Source organism: Vicugna pacos, chromosome 11, assembly GCF_048564905.1.
Source record: "Vicugna pacos chromosome 11, VicPac4, whole genome shotgun sequence".
NCBI lineage: Eukaryota > Metazoa > Chordata > Mammalia > Artiodactyla > Camelidae > Vicugna > Vicugna pacos.
Window position 1 is genome coordinate 34,512,894 of NC_132997.1, and position 21,819 is coordinate 34,534,712.

Sequence of the window (21,819 nt, forward strand, 5' to 3'; positions counted from 1 at the left end):
AAAGCTGTCTAGAAAAAGATTTACTCTACATCCAAATGTCCATCAACTCATGACAAATAAACAAAATATGGTATACATTCAAAAAATGAAATATTACTTAGCAATAAAAGGGACAAAATATTGATATATGCAGCAACCTGGATGACTCTCAGAAACATGATGCTAAGGGGGAGAAGTCAGTCACAAAAGAACACATACTGCATGATTCTCTCATGCAAAATATCCACAAAAGGCAAGTCCATAGAGATAAAGGCAGACTAGTGGTTGCTCGGGGATTGGGGGTGGGAAGACTGTAAATAGGGACAAAGAGGTCTTTTTGGGGTGATGAAAATGCTTTAAAGCTGTACTGTGGTGATGTTTTCACAACTCTGTAAATTTATGGAAAAATCTGAATTATATTTAAAACATTATTTTATGATCTGTAAAGTATATTTCAATAAAGCTGTTTTATAAAAAAAAGATTTACTCTAAAAATATTTTACATAGGCAAATAACCCCATTATTAAAACAGGCAAAATACATAAACAGGCAATTTAAAGAAGAGAAAATATGAATGAATCAAAGCACACAAAAATGCTCAACCTCACTAATAATAAGAGAGCTAACTGCTACCTAAAACCATAATGCACCTAACAGATTGACAAAACTCCCTGGGAACAACTCAAATGTCTATCAGGAGAAGAATAAACAAGTAAATGGTAATATAGTCATATAATGGAATGACATCTGGCAGTGGAAATGAATGGATTAAAGTCAGATATATTACAATGCTATTTAAATAATATTTAAGATCATGCATAACAATACTAAAAATAGCTTAAGGAATAATAAATACAAATTCAGGACAGTGGTTCCCTTTGGGTGTGAAGCAAGGGAAATGTGATCATGGATGTGTAGATAGAGGATTTCAGATGAATTGATAATGTTTAATTTTATATATATATATATTATTGAAGTATAGTCAGTTTACAGTGTTGTGTCAATTTCTGGATAATATTTAATTTTTTAAGCTGAGTGGCTGGTGCATGAATGTTTTACTCTTTTTTTTTTTAGTATGTTAGACTTATTTTTTAACAGACTAAACTTTAAAAATTTACTCTAAAATGTTTAATTTACCACCATAAAAAAGAAATAAGAAATAAGGAATAAAAATTTTTGAGATGTAATTCACATGCCATAAAATTTACTCTCTTAAAATGTAAAATCCAGTGGTTTTCATAAGGTTGTATGACCACCACCACTATCTAACTCCAGAACATTTTCCTTACCTCAGAAAGAAGCGCCACACCCATAATCAGTCACTCCCAATTCCCCAGCCCCAGCCCCCAGCAACCACTAACCTACTTTCTGTGTTTATGAATTGGCCTATTCTGGACATTTCATTTAAACAGAATCATACAATGGATGGTCTTTTGGGTCTGGCTTCTTTTAAAATTAAAAAATCATAATTTTAAATGTTCATCCATGTTTCAACATTTATCCATACTTAATTCCTTTTTATGGATGAAAAATATTCCATTATATGGATATAGCACATTTCTTAATCCATTTATCAGTTGACAGACATCTCAGTTGTTTCCACATTTTGGCTCTTATGAATAATGCTGCTAAGAACACTCATGTACAGGTTTTTGTATGAACATGTTTTCACTTCTCTCATGTATATACCTTAGAGTGAAATTGCTGGGTCATATAATAACTCCACATTTAACTTTTTGAGAAACTGCCAAACTATTTTCTAAAGTGGCTGCACCCTGTTACATAAAATATAATTTTGAAAGCTATTTACTAGTATAAATGTCTTTAATAGTATTTATTATCAATTTATTGAAATAAACTTCAAAGAAGTTAAATGCCATCTGGGTCTAACACAATGGATTCCATTTCTGTCTAAAAATATGTACTTCATATATATTTATAAGATTGTAATCATAGAGATCATATAATTTATATAAATATTTTTTCATTTTCAGTATATATTTAGTCATTTGCAGGATTCTTTTATTCAAACTTCCTTCTTTATGATGATGATTCTATCAAAAATTGTAAAGTAGATTCAATATTATCGTACACTTTTAATGATACAAATGAACTTATTTACAAAACAGAAATAGACTCACAGACATAGAAAACAAACTCTGGTGATGAAAGGGGAAAGGGGGAGAGGGAGGGATAAACTAGGAGTTCGGGATTAACAGATACACACCGCTACATATAAAATTGATTAACAACAAGGACCTACTGTATAGCACAGGGAACTATATTCAGTATTTTGTACTAATCTATAGTGGAAAAGAATCTGAAAAAGAATGTATGTATATACATACATACACACACACATATAAGAATATATACATATATACATAATATATATATTCAGTATATGTATATACTGAATCACTTTGCTATATAATTGAAACTAATACAACATTGTAAATCAACAATACTTCAATTAAAATACATATATATATTATCATACACTTTTAAGAAGCTTACAGTATTGTAAATGCCTTTGTCAATTTCTTCAAAAGCCATGCTTTCATCAGTGGCGTGTGCCACTTAGAGAATGTGAACTGTTCAACGTTGAGTGTAAATGATGAAATTGACAGAGTTTCAAAATGTACCAGTTTTTTCCACTGCCAGCTTATAGTTTCCAGTTTTCAAGTAAAAAGATTTTGATAGTTTGGAATTTAAGATTAGTCATTCCAATTCCTGAAGTACCAGTTTGAAAAGGCAAAATTATTTTAAAAGACTAAGCACAAATATTACCTAAAAACATTAGTGACTCAAATTACCAACCTTAAATACATCCTCAATACAACTACTAAGTTCATCTTCAGTCAGCAAAATGGTCCTGGGCACCATGTCACTTTCTGGAATCTCTAAAGAACAAAAAACAAAATTACCCACACTTGGAACTTCACTGAATAGAAGAAACTGGGCCTAAGGAACGTTTTAGTAGAAAGTTTGGTAACAGCTAAAACTAGAAAATCAATATGGTTACAATATGGCACCATTCAAACACAATATTTTATGGAACATTTCACTGACTATAAACACACATTGCTATTTTATGAATCACTGAGGAAACAAAACCCACTGCCAAGTAACGTATGAAATATTATCACTTAGAATTTTAATTTTAAATTAATGAATGAAAAATTGAAGATTAGATTAAATGAAAATGGCAGAGTCAAGAGTTGTGCCTAGGTGATTGGTACACAGGAGTTCATTATACTATTCCCAGTAGATGTGTTTGAAAATTTCCCTATAAAAAGTTTTAAAATCAAGTTAAAAAAAGTATTTAAAGAGTCCTCTTAGATTTACTTATATAATTTTGTTATATATCATTCTTTATATAAGCCAAATAATTAGAATAAACAGGGTAAGGAATTAAAACTTCACCACCATTACTGGTATCCATATTTTGCCATAATATATTGTCTATATATTCTTTTTCCACTGTACTAATATCTTCATGATTTTCTTCTAGGTAACTAACATCCATTCTACAAGTTTTAATGCTCATTTGCAGGCACGGACAATGCCATGATTGCTACCTGGCCAACAATGATCGCAAGATGCATCTAGGTATCAGAGTTGTTAAAATGCGAAAAAAATTTCTAAAATAAAAGTTTTTTTAATGTGAAAAAAGTGCATCTTGAAATTGATAAAATATGATAATTCATCTTTTAGGACATTAAAATACAACTCAACTCACTAACCAAATCTGGGAAAATTTAAGCATCAAAATGGACAGGAATGTTTGGTCACCTATTGAACAAAAAAAAGAATCTGTCCATCTGTACTGACCCCTAACTATTTTTTTTAAAAGAGGTGAGGCAGGGAGAAAAGAAAAGCTCTTCCTTACAGAAGAATACCAACTAACAAATCAGAAGCAACAAAAAAAATAGAAGGTCACCATTTTATGGGCAAGAATCATCCATGGATATGAAACCACAGTACAAAGGACTACTAGGAAGCAGGTATTCACACTGTGTCAGATGATCTTTTACGGATTAGTTTTTAATTACAAAGGGAGGAACATAACTTTTACAGTGGAGAAATATGGCTGCTGCCACCTTAATCAAATGAGCAAATTTAACATCACTAATAACGGAATAAACTGATAACATGTGGCTCTAATCAGAGAGAATAAAAAAAAATATCATTGTATGTAGTATTTCTGTCGAAATTCTTCCCTAGATCTACTTATAAGGGAACAATTAGATGAATAAAAACTGACGGACATTCTATAACCCGGGCTTCAAAAACATCAGTGAAAGACGAAAGGCTAGGGAACTATTCTACATTAAAGAAAATTAAAAAGACGTAACAAGTAAATGCAATGCATAATTCTTGACTGGATTCTCAATTTTTAAAAAACAGCTGTAAGGGAAATTCTGTGGGCAAGTAAGAGAAACTTGAATAAAGTCTGCATATTAGATTGATGTCCACAACTAACTCTCAAATGCTTCAGAAAAAATATGTAAGTGTGTAGAAAGAGAGAAAGAGACTGTAAACATGCTAAAATGTTAACAGTAATTCAATCTATGTGAAGTGGACAGGGGTGGTGCAATGTTCTCTTCTTGGAACTTTTATGAAGTGGATTTCCAAAATAAAAAGTTGAGGGGAAAAAAGTAAAACTAAAGATGGCGAATTACCACAGACTTAAGTCATTTATTTATTTATTTACTTTTAACATTTTTTTATTGAGTTGAAGTCATTTTACAATGTTGTGTCAAATTCCAGTGTACAGCACAATTTTTCAGTTATACATGAACATACATATATTCATTGTCACATTTCTTTTTCACTGTGAGCTATCACAGATCTTATATATATTTCCCTGTGCTATACAGTACAACCTTGTTTATCTATTCTGCATATGCCTGTCAGTGTCTACAAATTTTGAAATCCCAATCTGTCTCTTTCCAGCCCCCAGCCCCTTGGCAACCACAGACTATCTATCAGACTTAAGTCTGATTGTATTCTATCAGACTTAAGTCATTTAAATCCAAAACACGGAAGAAGGTCCTTTAGAGGGACACCGAACCAGCAGACTCCCTTCTTTACCTGCTGTGTTTAAACACCGATGAAGAGGCGCTAACACTGCCTGAAGCTGATACTTTGCTGCCAGTTGTGGGCATTCTCTTGACATGGTTATAAAGGGAGTGGTGGCAACTCTGAAACTGTCATGCTGTCAGCTTATCTTGAAAGTGAAATAAATCCAAAATCGAAAAGAAAAGTTACATGAAGTAAATAGCAGGTTCTCTGCGAGGAGCAATTACCTTAACTAAGAAGAGAAAGCATGAATTTCTTTAACCCAAAAAATAAACTCACCGCAGTAACACTGACTCAAGAGAACTGTTTTTTTGCTTCTTGTTTTTTAAATTTAACAACACAGTGTCAAAGGGTACAAGAACTGGAGAGGCTATGTTTGTATTAAATAATTTTATCAAATTTGGAAAATACATGCTTATTGTAGAAAATTTGGAAAATAAAATTTTAAGAAAATGAAGACTTCCCAAATCACTATAAACATTTTTGATATATTTTCCCCAATATATTTTCCACATAATAATTTTTTCTTTTTAACTGAGACCACACTTAATATTTAGTTTCATGCATTGCTGAAGCCATCTCATATTGTTAAAAATTTCTCAAAATATTTTTTCTAGACATTCAGTTTTTTGCTCAAAATTTTGCTATGATAAATAGCACCACCAAATGAAGGTCACAGGGTCGAGGCATAAAAATAAACTCAGGATATGAAGAGCTTGTCATGTCTAAACTATCCCAGACAAAAGTCTATTTTATTTTAAAAATAAACATTAATCTCTCAGGCTTGAGTCTAAGAACTCAACAGAAAAGTGCATTTCGCTTCTTGGCTTAAAAGTGACTCTTGTAATTTTTACAGACAGAAGAGAATCTTCTGTCCAAAAACTGTATTTGATGTCTGACACTGGCAAAAGGAGACTCAGTAATGGAGAAGCAAGATGGCGGAGTAGGATGCTTGTAGCTCACCCTCTCCCACAAATACACCAAAACTCACATCTACAGACCCACTTAGTCAACCAGAGCACCTGCCGAACTCCAACAGAACATCACCCTCTTTGAAAGACAAAGACACCAAAAGTCTTGTAGGAGAAAAGGAAAAAAGAAAGAAGAAAAAACAAAACAGTGCGGGACCAGTCCTGCGGGGAGGGAGCAGCAAAAGGAGAATAGCGCTTGTTCACTGGGTCTCCCCACTCCAATGGACAGGCCAACAGGACGGAGGGGGAGCCTCCGAGGCTCAGATCTGCCCTGAGCATCCCTTGACTGACAGCACTAAGTTAAATGGGCACAAAGGGCCCCCTGCGACACCCAGCCCGAGATGTAAGCTGGCGGCTGGGGGCCAGGACAGGCTGCCTGAGCCGGGCAGAGGACTGGGGCAGCTGCACTGAGGCAGCTCCCGGGGACTGCAGGGTGCTGTGCGCTGTGGCTGGGGGGGGATATGGAGCAGAACCACCTCAGTCCCCCATAAACTGTGAAAAAAGCCAAGCAACAAGGCTGATGTGCCTTGGGGGGAGGGGCGCCATAGCCTTTGCCTCCTCAGACCCCCGGTGCCATTACTGGCACTTCTGGCGAGAAGGGTGGTGGGGCACAGTCACAGCTGCCATCTCCTCCAGTGCGAGTACCCGGGTGGGGGTGGGGCCGAGACCTGAATCTGCACCTGGGGGCTCCGCAACCTCCTAGGCAGGACTGAGACTTGTTTACAGCCCGAGGCAGATAGGATCTTTCTGCCTTGGCACCTCGCAGAACTTGCGCCACCAAGACAAACAAGGAGCTGAGATTTGGCACAGAGCAGGGGCTGGGCTGTTCCGCGGTCCTCCTCAAGCCTGCCTATGGAGTGCCGACCTGAGGCACAGCGGGCAGCTGCAGAGAGCAGCAGAGCAACCGGTGCCAGGAGAGGGCAGGTGGCCACCTGCCTTCCTGGCAGGAACACAGCACCTGACCATGGTGCTTGGAGGGGGCACAATCTGCCCACCTGCCTCGCCCAAGCGCAGCATCTGACTGCGGCATTGGGAGGGGGAGTGGCCCACTGGCCACCAGTCACTGTGCCAGAGGGATATGAGCAATATGAAGCAGAGGAACCACTCCCAATTAAAAGATCAAGAGAAATCCCCTGAAAGCACAATCAAGGAAATACACATTGATGGCCTACTAGATCAAGATTTCAAAAAAGGACTGATCAAAGTAATAAAAGAAATAGTGTTTAGAGATGTAAAATATGTCAAAAATGAAATAGCAGCTATAAAGAAGAACCACGTAGAATTAGTAAACTGACTTGCTGAGATAAGAGCTGACCTAAAGGCTGTGCAAAGCAGACTGGATAATGCAGAGGAACGAATAAGTGACCTAGAAGACAGGTCAACAGAAAGCACCCAATCAAAACAGCTGAGAGAAAAACAATTAAAAACCAGTGAAAACACTATAAAAGACCTATGGGATAATATAAAGCATGCCAATCTATGCATAATAGGGGTTCCAGAAGGGGGGGAAGAACAAAGGGGATTGAAAAGGTATTCTAAGACATCATGACTGAAAACTTCTCAAATCTAAAGAAGGAATCAGATATCCAAGTACAGGAGCCTCAGAGGGTCCCAAAGAGGAAGAACTCAAACAGACCCACACCAAGACATATAATCAAGATGGCCAGAGTCAAGGATAAAGAAATGATCCTAAAGGCAGCAAGAGACAAACAAAGAGTAAGTTAAAGGGAACCCCCAGAAGGCTTTCAGCTGATTTCTCTACACAAACACTATAGGCCAGAAGGGAGTGGCAAGATATATTTGAAGTCCTGAATGAAAAAAAGATGCAGCCTAGGATACTCTATCCAGCAAGGCTATCCTTTAGAATAGAAGGAGAGATAAAGAACTTCACAGACAAGCAAAAACTAAAAGAGTTTAGCAACACTAAACCCGTGCTAAAAGAAATATTGACAAGAAGCAAGATGCTACAAAATAGAAAAGAAGCAAGATGCTACAAAAGTGAGAAACTCATAACTGGAAAGGTGATAACTACCATGAATTACAAATAGAATAAACACAAAGTTGTAAAAGAAGACATCTAAATCACTAAAAGTGGGAGAGGGAAGCAAGGAAAGCCACTGTGGAAAACAGTATGGAGATTCCTCAAAAGACTAAGAATAGATTTACCATATGACCCAGGAATCCCACTCCTGGGCATATATCCAGAAGGAACCCTACTTTGAAAAGACACCTGCACCCCAATTTTCATAGCAGCACTATTTACAATAGCCAAGGCATGGAAACAGCCTAAATGTCCATCAACAGATGACTGGATAAAGAAGTGATATATTTATACAACAGAATACTCGTCAGCTATAAAAACAACAATATAACGCCATTTGCAGCAACATGGATGTTCCTGGAGAATGTCATTCTAAGTGAAGTAAGCCAGAAAGAGAAAGAAAAATACCATATGAGATCGCTCATGTGTGGAATCTAAAAAAAGAAAGAAAGAAAGAAAGAAAGAAAGAAAGAAAGAAAGAAAGAAAGAAAGAAAGAAAGAAAGAAAGAAAGAAAGAAAGAAAGAAAGGAAAGAAAGAAAGAACACATATACAAAACAGAAACAGACTCACAGGCATAGAATACAAAATTGTGGTAGTCGAGGGGGAGAGGGGTGGAAAGGTACAGACTGGGAGTTCGAAATCTGTAGATACTGACAGGCATATGTAGAACAGATAAACAAGATTATGTGAAGGAAAAGCCCAGCTGGGCTAACAAGCTAACTCACAAATCTAAGTGTAACAAATGTCAGATTACTGATCTGAGTTCTGCTGGGCTAAATTGTAAATCTGAGTTAATTATTGTTGGTTTGCTGATTCCCTGTTCATGTGTTTTTTGCTAGCCAGCTGGATTTTCAAAGAGACATATCTGGCCATGAAATGTTGGTTTCCTCCCTCCCTGCCTCTACTCTTGTGATAATGATGTTGCTAAATCTGTTCCATGCCTATTGGCCAAATACCCCAAGCTTGTAATTAACCCTATAAAACCTCATGCACACGTCTTGGAGGTGCTCAGAGCTTCAGAGCAGAAGCCCCTCTGAGCCCGCCGGCGTAATAAGTCTGAGTACTCCAACCCTCTGAGTGGTGCTTGTTTCTTGGCTGGCCTGTCATTTCCATAACAATTATACTGTAAAGCACAGGGAAATATATACAAGATCTTGTGGTAGCTCACAGAGAAAAAGAATGTGACAATGAATATATGTATGTTCATGTATAACTGAAAAATTGTGCTCTACATTGGAAATTAACACAACATTGTAAACTGACTATAACTCAACAAAAAAAAATGTTAAAAAATAACAACAAAAAAATCCCTGAAGTTGATATATCTTCTAAGAAACAAATTAGAAAGGATCAAAATGTAATTGATCGTAACTAAAAGGGTGTTGAACAGTGCCTTACTTATAATAGTGTAAAATTAGAAATATATGTCCAAAAACGGGATAGGTTGAGTAAATTATGTTCTACCTGTATCTAACATGCTATATGGATATGTAATATTTATTTTGTTTATTACTGTCTCTCCATCAACTAGAATAAAAGCCCTCTGAAGACAGGGATGCTGCTCTATTGTGTTCACTGCTGTGTTCTCTCTCCCTGCAACAAGGCCTGTCTGACACATAGCAGCTGTTCCAAATAAGTAGTTGTTGAATGAACAAATAATGGATTATTTGCAGCCGTTAAACTATGTTGAACAGTATTTAATGACATGTCCACTAAATATATTCTAAAGTAAACAGAGTATGAAACACTACATGGGCAAAGAACAGTTTACAAAAAAAGAAATGCAAATTGCTTTTAAATATGAGCATATGATCAACCTTGCTCATAAGAGAAAAGTAAATTAAAACTATACTGAAATAGCACTTGCCACCTATCAAGTGGCTAAAATCCAAAAGTTTTTATAACACATTGTGTGTTTTGGGGAAACATGCACTCTCATACATAGCTGGTAAGGAGCTAAAATGGTACATCCCCAAGAAGAGAAATTTGGCAGCATCTAGCAAAATCACATAGGAATTTAACCGTTGGCCCAGCAATCCATCCTATAGATAGATACACAGGCAAAAATGCAAAATGACATATACATAAGGCTATTCACTTGTAGTATTGTTACCTAGGCAGCAGTAGGGAAGGGACGGGGTTAAACCAGTGTGCTCTGTTTTGCAGAAACCATTAGATTGCACAAAGTTCTAGACACCAGATGTTTCAAAAAGGTTACAATGCACCCTGGTCAACAAGATGCCGCAGTGCAAGCAAACACCCAAGCACCTGCTGCTTGCAGTTTTTGGCAAACTAGAGTAACCTTTGCCTCAGTATAATGCTTACAGATGATCATGCCTGCCCTTTCATGAATATGCATATGCCCCAGGCTTAAAACTTCCCTGCTCCAGTGGTTAGGAGAGACAGTGCTTTGAGAGCTAATGTAACAGAGGAGAACAAACCTGACTCCCTATTGAATCTATACCTTTATCTCTAACCTTTGTGCTCTGTTGCCTGAGCTTAGTCATGCTGGCTCAGTACCCTTGTAAAACAATTTTGCCTATGACAGCCCTTTCTCAATGCCCTACTGCCCAGGTTTGATTTTCAAAGGTATACTTTCTCATTCATATAGAGATAAAAAGCTGCAAAATAGAAAATATCATTTGTCCCCTTGGAGGTTTATGGGAACATCATGACTAGACCTATGTGGAAAGCTGCAAGAACCAGGGTCTGGCCAGCACCAAGAAGTTTGTAACAAGTCACACTTTCTCCCCTTTTAGTATAAAAGAAGCCTGAATTCTAACTCCAGTAAAACAATCCTTTGGGACACTAGTCCACCATCCTTTCAGTTTGCTGGCTTTCTGAATAAAGTTGTTATTTCTTGCCCCAGCACCTGTCCCTCCATTTATTGGCCTGTCTGCCCCTCTGTATGAGCTTGGACTCAGTAACACTATCTCCCTGACTTGTCACAAGTGGTAAATACTTCTCCTTTAAACGAAAGTACTTGGTGTGTTCACTGGCTAAGCACCCCAAGTGATGGACCCACTGAGTCTGGTCAAAGTATTTCTTACATTAATAAAAGGCTTGAAACAACCCAAAAGTCCGTTAATAGAGAAGTGATGAATTAACAGTGGCATATCCACTATGCAGCTAGAAAAGGGAAAGAGGAAGACTTCCATGCACCACTATGCAGTGATCACTAAGACACTCTGAATTTAAAAAGTAACATGTAAAAGAATGTGTGCTAACTTTGTGTAAGAATGGGAAGGAATATGAAATATATTACTTGCTTTCATTTTTTAAAAAAGCAATGGAAGAACAAATTAATAAGTAACTGAAATGAGTTATTTACATAGAGAGCGAGAGATTAGTGGGGAGGAGACAGGGATGATTGTATCCAGTTTTAGAGTTTTTGTTTTGGAGCCCTGTATGTCTTTTATGGTTAAAAAAAAATTAAATAAAAAGAAAATTCAAAATATTCCTAAAATAAAAAAAATGATGCTAATAATTCTATACTTAGTATCCAAGATTGCCAAGCAACAACTTGCAGGTCAAATCTGGCCCACCACCTATTTCTATAAATAAAGTTTTATTGGAACACAGTCATGCTCATTTATTTACATATTATCTATGGCTGCTTTCAAATTACAACAGCAGAACTGAATAGCTGTGACAGAGAGAGTATTAGTCACAAAGCCCAAAATATTTACTGCTTGTTCCTTTACAGAAAAAGTGTGCAGGATCCTACTCTAAACCAAATTAGCAGCATTACCACACAAAGAATTATTTCAAGTGCCTTGAAATAGAGAACTCCGTATGTCCTGAGGACAATAAACAAACAAAAATCCCTTAATAACAGTAGATTTGTTGACGGTGCTAATGTAGGATTTACTTTAAAATATTATAGGAATGTGTATGCATGAATATGTGACTATGTGCTATTTAGCCTCAATATTTATTGTGTATATATATACATATATAATAATTACATTAACTTCATTAATCTTCAGATTAATCTATTGAAGATTTCAATATCTTTAGATAAGGGGAAAGAAGTACAAATATAAAAATATAAAATATAATAAAGAAGAATGGCTAGGAGGACAAACATGTGAGAAAAAATCTGGTACATTGAGGCGGGAAGCCCCATAAAAAAAAACTGGCAGGGTTTTTCCTGCCAGCACCGACAGGTTCCCTGGCCCAGAGGCTCTACCTCACTTTTTGCCTCTGAAACGGCTTACTTACCCCCTAAAATTTTATTGGTTCCCTGAGCTCACTTCTGATTGGTTATTTCTTTCACTCCTCATTGGTTATTACTCTCACTTCTGATTGGTCCACTTCCCTAACTTCTGATTGGCCCATTTGTAGTACTTTATTTGCACAGAGCTCACTCCTGATTGGTTATTTCTCTCACTCCTGATTGGTCTAGTTCTACAAAGCTTGTTCCCGGTTGGTCAACTTCTGTTATACTGTATTTGCATATGATGTTGCAAAGTGTAAAACTGGCAGCCTGTAAAGGCCTGTGTAAACCTACAGAGGGGGTCCAGAGCTTGGAGTGTTAATTCGTCTGGGCCAGCTGGCATAATAAACGTGAGTTCTCCAACTCCCTTGAGTGTTGCTTGGTCTCTCGCCCGGACCCAGGTTGCTGTCACAACTGGGCTGTAACACCGAGCTGTAACACATTTTTCTGCAACATATGGATTTTCCAGGTAAAATTCCTTTAATCTTTCTATAAGCTTCAAAATTTTCAAAATAAAATGTTAGGAAAAATTTAAACTCTACATTTCACTTTAATTGTAAATATCAGTACGAACTCTTGGCTTATTTTTCGTTTTCTGAAAATCCACATATTTCCTAGCTCTAATCATTGAAAAAGTCTGGAAGCAAGACATTCAGTGGCTATCTTGAAAAGTCTGGAAGCAATGACATTCAGTGGCTATCTTGAAAAGTCTGGAAGCAATGACATTCAGTGGCTATCTTGTGGTTTCTACCACTTCTTCTTAAAGAGAGTGGTTTTCAAGACTAGGGCAAGAAATGTATACGATGATGAGTCTTGGCTATCTTGTCATGTCTGAAAGCAAAGAAGCAATCAAAGACACTTGGGGCACATGAAAGAGTTCAACAGACAACTTGAAGTGGCTCCCACACGCCACAAGTGGGACAATTTAGCAAGAATAATGAGTACAGTAATTAAAACATATCATAAATACAAAAAAACCCCTATTAGTCCACAATAAAACAAAATAAAAAAATCACTCCATTGGTTACCTTTGGAGACTGCTAAGACACTAATGTGTTATTCTGAAAATTAATAAAGGAACAGAATGAATCTAACCATATTAAAATGCATACGCATGTATGTGCACACAGAAAAAGATCTCAAAATCTATACTTCAAAGTATTAACAGTGATGATCTCTGAAGGCAGGGCTTTGGGTAGTTTTTCTTTTTTGCTTCACTGTATTTAAAATTTTTATCTACAGTAAGTATGTATTGTTTCTGTACTAAAAACATATTTTAAGGTTACAAAACAGTATGTAGTATATGAGACCAATTTTGTAAACAAAATATATATATATTATTTCCCAAAATGTTATCTCTTGGTAGTGGGATTAAGGTCATTTTAATTTTCTTCTTTTAGTTTCTGTATATATTTTTTTAAAAGCTTTACTATAAGAAATATTAACTAGTAACAGTAACATTTTTCTTTCAAAATAGTGAGAATCAGAAGAGGAAGATTTTCCAGTTCTGCTCTAACACTGTTCAGGCAGTGTTCTAACCCACCGGCATGCGTATCTGGTTCCTTTGGCTTATACCTAAAAAGGAAATGAGTGCTCTCATAGCTTGTTGCCGCTAACCATTAAGATCACTAAACAACTTCTAAGTGACTTTCTGTGACTGTATACGATCTTGAAATTCAAACATGGGACACAAAGAAAGCGATTTAAAACAATAGCTAATTGCCTTTTTTTCAAGAGCCCCGCAATAAAGCAGTCTTCTCCGCCCTCTACTGGTTACAAAAATAAACTCTACTTGAAAATAAATAAGGCATTCTCCTAAGGCAGCATTTCCCAAAGTGTGGTGTAGGGACTCAGGTTTTGAGGCCCTTCCCAAGGTTCTCTGAGAGTCTGCTAGGTCAAAACTATTTTCATATTAATACTAAGGCATTATCTGTCTTTTACGCTGTCGTTCTTTCTTGAATGTACCAAGTGCAAAAAGTTCATTGATACGAACTTACGAAGTTACCTCTTGTTGAGCTTTAACAGAATATAAAGAGGAATATACACAATTATCTGAAAAGATGATTGAAATCTCCTTCCTTTCAAACTACATATCTATGTGCATCTAGATTTTCTTCCTCTATTTCAATCAAAACCACCTGTCAAGACAAACTGAACAGAGAAGCAAATAAGAAAATCCAGCTGTCTTCTAACAAGCCAAACATGAAGATTTGCAAAAATGTAAAACAATGTCACTCAAGTGTAAAACAATGCCTCTCTTCCTGATAAACTATTTTACTTTGCTAAATACATTTTTCATTAAAAATGTCATTATGATAACATGTAACAGATTTGTTATTGTTACATTTAAATAAATTTAAATGGTTTAAGTCTTAATTTCTAGTATGGTAAACACTGATACACATAACCCACATAAAAACTTTTCGAATTCCTCAGCACTTTTAGTTTTTAAAAATTTTTAAAGTTTTTTTTAATCCTTATCTTAAAAATTTTTTTTCTTACTCTTTTTTTTTGAAGGGGATAATTAGGTTTATTTACTTTTTTTTTTTTAATGGAGGTACTGGGGATTGAACCCAGGATCTTGGCATGCTAAGCCCATACTCTACCACTGAGCTATACCCTCCCCTCCTCAGCACTTTTCAAGACTGCAAGAGTGCTGAAGCCACAGTTTCAGATCTGCTGCCTTAAAACAGTTCTCCAAATGACAGCCATATAGCACTTCCACAATTCTTGCCATTTATCTGAGTACCAGCTATATTGTTATTTGCTTATTTCTTCAAATTAAATCATTTAAAAAATCTTGAATTAGTAACAGTTAACACACTGTCCTAAGGGCTTTCTGTATTTAATTCAATTGTCACACCAACTCTGTAAGGTATGGCGTATTATATTCTTATTCTTTATTTCCAGATGAGGCTAAGCTGTCTGCCTCAGGGCACATTCAGCTCTGGCAACCTGGCTCCAGAACCCAAGCTCTTGATCACTAATATGTGCTATTTAGCCTCAAAATGTTTCCCTGCAGACTGCCTAAGACCACACCTACCACACTTTGGGAAATGCTGCCCTCATAAACAGCACTATTTATTCTTCCCAATCACCAATTTAAATGTCTATGCTTTGTGACATTTAAAAGCAGACTTCATGATTGTGTGGTACTTTTTATTAAGTTCAAAGTGCAAAGCAATATGGCATGCAAGAATAAGGGTGATACAGCTTCATTATTTACAAATTATCAACATTTCCAGCCCTCCCTCACACTGCAAAATTCAAATTTAATGACAGAATTCAATGAATATATATTTAATATGGAAAGTTATCTTGTAGGAAAACTATTGCTGAGATGACTTCAAGCAAAACTTCACTGAAACTGACAAACCCCTTTCAAATACTGCTTAACACACTCCTTAATAATGGAGGTGGAGATATTATTTGCCCCGTAATTGAGAGTAGAAATGGAAGGCAGGGGAAAAGAAAATGCTTAAGCAGAACTTTTGATGGCTCTAAAGGGAAAGACTTGGTATCCTCCTTCCATCCTGTCTACTCAGTTCCCACCTAGACTGAATTCTTCTTCTTGCAGCCTCTATAGTCCCATCCCTAGACAACTTCTTTTCTATCCAACTGCTATCTGTACCATCCATTCACCACCAATATTATCCTGCCATGTTTAATATCTTTGGTCTATATATGTGGTACCATCTCTCCAAACAAACAAGATGCTTGAGAGCACAAGTTGTTTTATATATATATATATAAAACAATAAGTATATATAACATATACTTATTTCTATCTCCAAAAGCACTGAGGATAGAATACTACATACAGTTGACTCTAAGTAAATATTACCTCAAAGGTAGTCAACTTAAAGACAGATCAAGGGGGCAGGGTACAACTCAGTGGTAGAGTGCATACCTAGCATGCATGAGGTCCTAGGTTCAATCCGCAGTACCTCCATTAAAATAAATAATAAACCTAATTATGTCCCCCTGCGCCAAAAAAAAAAAATCAACTTGAAAAAAAAGACGGGTCAAAAGAAGTTTAATCTAGCAGGATGTAATTTTAACAAATACTTTCATCCTGTTTCAACACCCTTTGCCCATCAGGAACTCTGAATACTTATTAAGCACAGATAATTTTTTAATTCCCTCAGCAGCTGATACAAAAGAAAACAGCAGAAAGAGTCACACAATATATAATAATCTATCTATGTAAAATACTATCATTTTACCACACTATTTAAATCATTCCTTTTCAAATAGTAATGCTTGAATTCTTCTAAGATACATGGTACATGTATGTAACTCCACCACACGTTCTTTGAGAGTTAGGGTCTTCTATAAATGAAGTATATGTGCTTTGTGACGACGATTATATCCGGATTATTTTTACTTGTCTCTGTTCTCAGTCATGTTCTAGATAGTTGCAGTTGCTACACAAGTGACCTCTCAATTAGCAAGTTTTTTTTCTTTTTTAATTAGGAAGTTAAGACTGTACTTTCCAATTTAATTGTTCACTGGGGCAAAGCAGTACAGTTGTCATACTATAATGGAGAGGGTCTGAGTTCAAATCCTAGCCCTACCACTTAGACTGTCATTGGGCAATGTCCAATATATCTGCGCCTCGGTTCCTTTATCTGTAAAATGGATTACAAGTAATACCTATCTCATGGGATTGTTGTGAGGATAAAATGACACATATGTAAACAGCAGGCTCTGGAGACTGATACTTAGTATGCATTTAATTACTGCAACTAATAACTTTTTACTTGCCCCAAGTATGGTATTATGTTTTGTTCGCAGTTTTGGAGAGGGTGGGTAATCTCAAAATCAGGAGACTGGGAACAATCACCGTCATGTATCTTACCTCGCCCACTCTACAAACTTCTTCCTCCAAAATATACACGCTAATTACAAGTAGGGACATATTTCTAGTACATCTTTCTCAAAGCTCCGGATTAACATCAGAGGCTCTATACTGAATAGCATGCCTTAGTTTGAGCAGGGGGTTCCACAGACCTTTGTTCTAGGTCCGTGTCCTGTCCCTAATTTGACTATGTGATTTTGGTCAGGTTACTTAATCTCTTTAGTGAGTCGTGGGTGTCCTCCACGTAAAAACTGTAAAAGGAGAGTGACAGGCTACATTACTCCTAAGGTCCCTTCTAATTCTAAATTGAGAAGATCTTATCAACACACCAAGAAAGATTAAAAGTGACCGTAAATCTCTCCCATAGACTGTAAGCCCCTAAATCCTCTCCCAAACCCAGCTCAAACGTCACTGCTCCTTTTTCTGGCCTCCTTGGCATTTTGTACAAATCTCCAGTGTCCACATCAGACTCTGCGCCCTCAAGAGGTCGGGCCCTCTCTGAAGCTGCTTTTCAGCAGCAGCTGCCTTACAGCGCTGCAGTAAGGACTGATGAGAGCACGCGCCGCGGCGCTGAACACAGTCGGCACTCGAGAGACATTGTTCAGTATCAGTATTCGAGAATCTCATCCCTCCTTGGGCCTTGGGTTCCTCAAGGGTGAAATAAGGCTGGACAGACCATGCCCAAAGCCCCAGGCGCGGGGAGGGTCGGCCAGAGGGCCAGGGGTCCCGGGGAGGGCCTGAGGGACGCACGCCACGGGTGGCAGGGCAGACATGGAAGACCGGCGGCCCTGAGGGTCCCCGTGTGCAGCGACGCCGAGACCCGTTCTCTCACCTCCCAGGCTCAGCTGCAGCTTCAGCGCCTCCAAAATCCGTACAGACCACACGTTTCCAGAGCCCCGCCGCCCGCAGCCTGCTGGGGCGCCTCCCTGGGTAGAGTGGAACGCGCCACTTGGCGACCTGCGCAGGCGCCTAGGCCGACCGGAGCCGCCGCCAGATTGAGTGTGGCCGAGGCTCTCGGGGCGGCCTGCGGCGTGGGGCGGGGCCGACTTAGTCGGGAACGCCCCCTTCACAAAGAACTCTTTTCTCAGGCCCCCTGCACTCCCGGGAGGGAGGAATAAACATAGGTAACACAAACTAAGTACGCGCACAATTTCAGAAACTCAATAGATTAACGTCTATATAAAGAAAAAGGGTGAGAAAAGTAGTTTAATCATGAAATAATATGCATTTCAGTATGAAAATACTCAGGTATCAAAACGCTAAAAGATTCATAGTGAAGTAAACAGATGCTGCACCTTATAATGAAGTTTGGGAATATGCAACTGCATATTGTTGAATTTCTTCATTATTGAGTTTAAAAATAAGTACTAAACACATCCATCCATTATGAGTAGCTACAAATATTGTTATTGGATTTGATTTTTGTTATTGAAGTACAGTCAGTTGCAATGTGTCAATTTCTGGTGTACAGCACAATGTCCCAGTCATGCATATACATACATATATTCGTTTTCATACTCTTTTTCATTAAAGGTTATTATATAATATTAAACATAGATCCCTGTGCTATACAGAACTTTTAAAAAATCTGTTTTTATATATAGTGGCTATCATTTGTAAATCTCAAACTCCCAAAATTATCCCTTCCCACCCCCTTTTCCTGGTAACCGTATGATTGTTTACTATGTCTGCGAGTCTGTTTCTGTTTTGTAGATGAGTTCATTGTGTCCTTTTTTTTTTTTTTTAGATTCCAAATATGAGTGATATCCTGCGGTATTTTTCTTCCTCTTTCTGGCTTACTTCACTTAGAATGACAATCTTTAGGTCCATCCATGTTGCTGCAAATGGCATTATTTTATTCTTTTTTATGACTGAGTAGTATTCCATTGTGGATATGATTTCTTAAACTTTTTTTTCATTGAGGTATAGTCAGTTTACAATGTTGTGTCAGTTTCTGGTGTACAGCACAATTCTTCAGTCATACATGAATACACATATATTCATTTTCATATTCTCCCCCACTGTAAGCTACCACAAGACACTGAATATATTTTCCTGTGCTATACAGTATAAACTTGCTTATCTATTTTATATATACCAGTCAGTATCTACAAATCTCAAACTCCCAGTTTATCCCTTCCCACCCACCTCCCCCCTGGCAACCACAAGTCTGTATTCTATGTCTGTGAGTCTGTTTCTGTTGGATATGATTTCTTAAATGAAATAAGTAAAATTCCCAATAAAAGTTGGATCTTTACTCCATTTACATGCATTCCCAGAAAAATCAGTGTCTATTAAAATCATGCCTCATCAAGATTGAGTTAATATGTAAAACAGAATGGGTTGGAGATTCATATCATTGAAAACAGGTTTTTACCTACATGAATCCTGATGGGGCATTCAAAAGTCATGTTGACTGAAAGGCTTGCTGCAAATCCAGAACAGCGCTTCTGAGGGCAAGACCTTTAGCATGCCTGCCACTTCTTTCACTAAAACTCAATAATCTCACATATCATGTCACAAGCTCTAAAAGCTACTTTACAAAACTGCTGCCAAGAGGACGTCCTGCTTCTCCTTGAGATCCCCTGAGCTAGCCTGCGTTCATGACTGATGACTGCTCTTTAGCATTTAGCTGCTGGAAATCTTGGGAAGTGAGATGTTCTCCAAATGCAAGTCCACATCACTGGGAGAAGAAATTGTTCACTTAACTTTCTTCTCAGTGAGTCAGACCCCTTCCTGGGCACTCCTATTTCTTTGGGCTCCAGCCCAAATCCATTTCCTACTCTCTAAAATGAGAAGATAACGGAACCATTTTCACGAGCCTATCCTGGGGAGTTAAAATGACACTGCTCTTAAGTATTTAGCAATGCCTGCCACAAAGGGGATGCACATGCAGGGAGCAAGGTGTATCTTCCGGAGGGCAGATCAAGCGAAGAGGCCCACAAATCCCTGGAAGCAGGCTCAGGGATGGCTGGGCAGGGAATTCGAAGGTCTCAGAACCAGAGTGTGGTGTGAGTGAGGATTTGGGGGCGTCCTTAGCCCAAGTCTAAGGACAGTACTGGTGTGGGATTTACAAATGATCAGAGGGTTCCCAGAGCTGAGACTCCTTTATCCCAAAGCATTATGGCACCAGATTTTATCTTCCTGGCTCCATAGGCTCAGATACCACAAAGTGACATGTATAATCTTGAAAGCAATGTTATAAAGATTCTATAAAAATTTTTACAGCAAGAAAATACATCCCTCATGGAACATTGGGTTATTTTAATACATATAATAGGATATTGGAGGCGTGCTCTGTATCTAAAAAAAGTGAGGCATTCTCAGACCTCTCCTGGCCTAAAAAATTATTCAGAGGGGATTTAAAGTACCCTATTTTTTAAAAATTCAGTATTTACACTCATGGAATTTTAGTATATAGGAATTGAATTTGGGTAGCCCCTTCCTCAGTTGGTTCTGGGCAGCTCTGTTAAAACACAGAAATACAGCTGGGAGACCCCTGCTAATAGGCTATTAAACATCCATCACAACCAATACGCACCGGAGCTACATGCGATGAACCGTATGGGGATGTTCAAGACACACACAGAGGCCTGTATTCGTGTACAATGTGTTCCATTGATTTGAAGTTGGCCAACAAGGAGCCCATGAGCAGGAACTTTAGGGTCAGGAGACGAACAAGCTATCTAAGCAGGCAGTTTGCCTCAGTCCAGAATTAAACCAAGCCTAAAGCATCCAACAGTTACTGATGGTTGTTTTTGTAGAAACAGAATTTCTATAAAGACCCCAGCAAACTGAAGGTTCTTGTGGGTTCTTACCTTCTAAAGCCACATTTGGTAACTCTAGTGGTTGCATTCCATTTCCTTAGGTGACGCCTAAGTTCTTACCCTATTTGTCTCAAAACCTTAGTCACTGTGATAATCCCTGCCACCCACTCCACAGAGGTCACTGAAGATTGTTGATTCTAATTTTTTTGCAGGAGGTAATTTGGTTTGTTTTCGTTTTTTAACGGAGGTACTAGGGATTGAACCCAGGACCTCAGCACGCTAGGCAGCAGCTCTGTCACTGAGTTATACCTTCCCCACACTAAGTCTTCATTTATTTTAAAAGTTTTCTCTTTTTATTACCACTTCCTTTTTTGCACCAATCAGATCCTTGTCACAGAGGAAGAACTTTTTCTCTACCCTCTATGTCCTGAATATAAGGGCCTGTGAATTAAACTGACACAAAACAGATCAGCAAGAGGAAAATGCAGGTTTATATCCACCTCTGAGGGAGTTCACAGAGAAATGTGACTCAGGTTAGAACTGAGGGCTCGATACATCATCTTAATAGGGGAAGGGGAGGGAGACAAAGGGCACTAATGGGAAAAACAAATGACTTTGGGGAAAGATAAATCAACCTGTAGGAGAACAGATGGGAGATAGGACAGTTTTGTGACAATATCTGTTTAAGTCATTTCTTATCCCAGTGGAGCCAACTGCTAGTCTGTGGTGATAGGAGTCAATCGGCTCTGGTTTTGGAACCCCAGGGGAAGAGATTTATGACTGTTGAACTCTTTTGGGAGGCTCTGCTTTTAGGTAGATAAGAGTCCAGTGAAAAAACAAAACAAAACAAAAATACCAAAACTCCTCTAAAACAACACCACCACCCTCACAGGGG

General features: G+C 37.8%; 1 protein-coding gene across 1 annotated transcript in view; it reads right to left on the reverse strand.

Moving 5' to 3' along the window:
- The window catches only part of LOC107034893 (uncharacterized), a 54,420-nt gene extending 36,286 nt beyond the window's left edge, over window positions 1–18,134 (reverse strand). Inside the window, exon 1 of the mRNA XM_072971106.1 lies at window positions 17,990–18,134. The gene's annotated coding sequence lies outside the window, so the exon portion shown is untranslated. The remainder of the gene's footprint in view (window positions 1–17,989) is intronic.
- Between the last annotated feature and the right edge of the window lie 3,685 nt (window positions 18,135–21,819).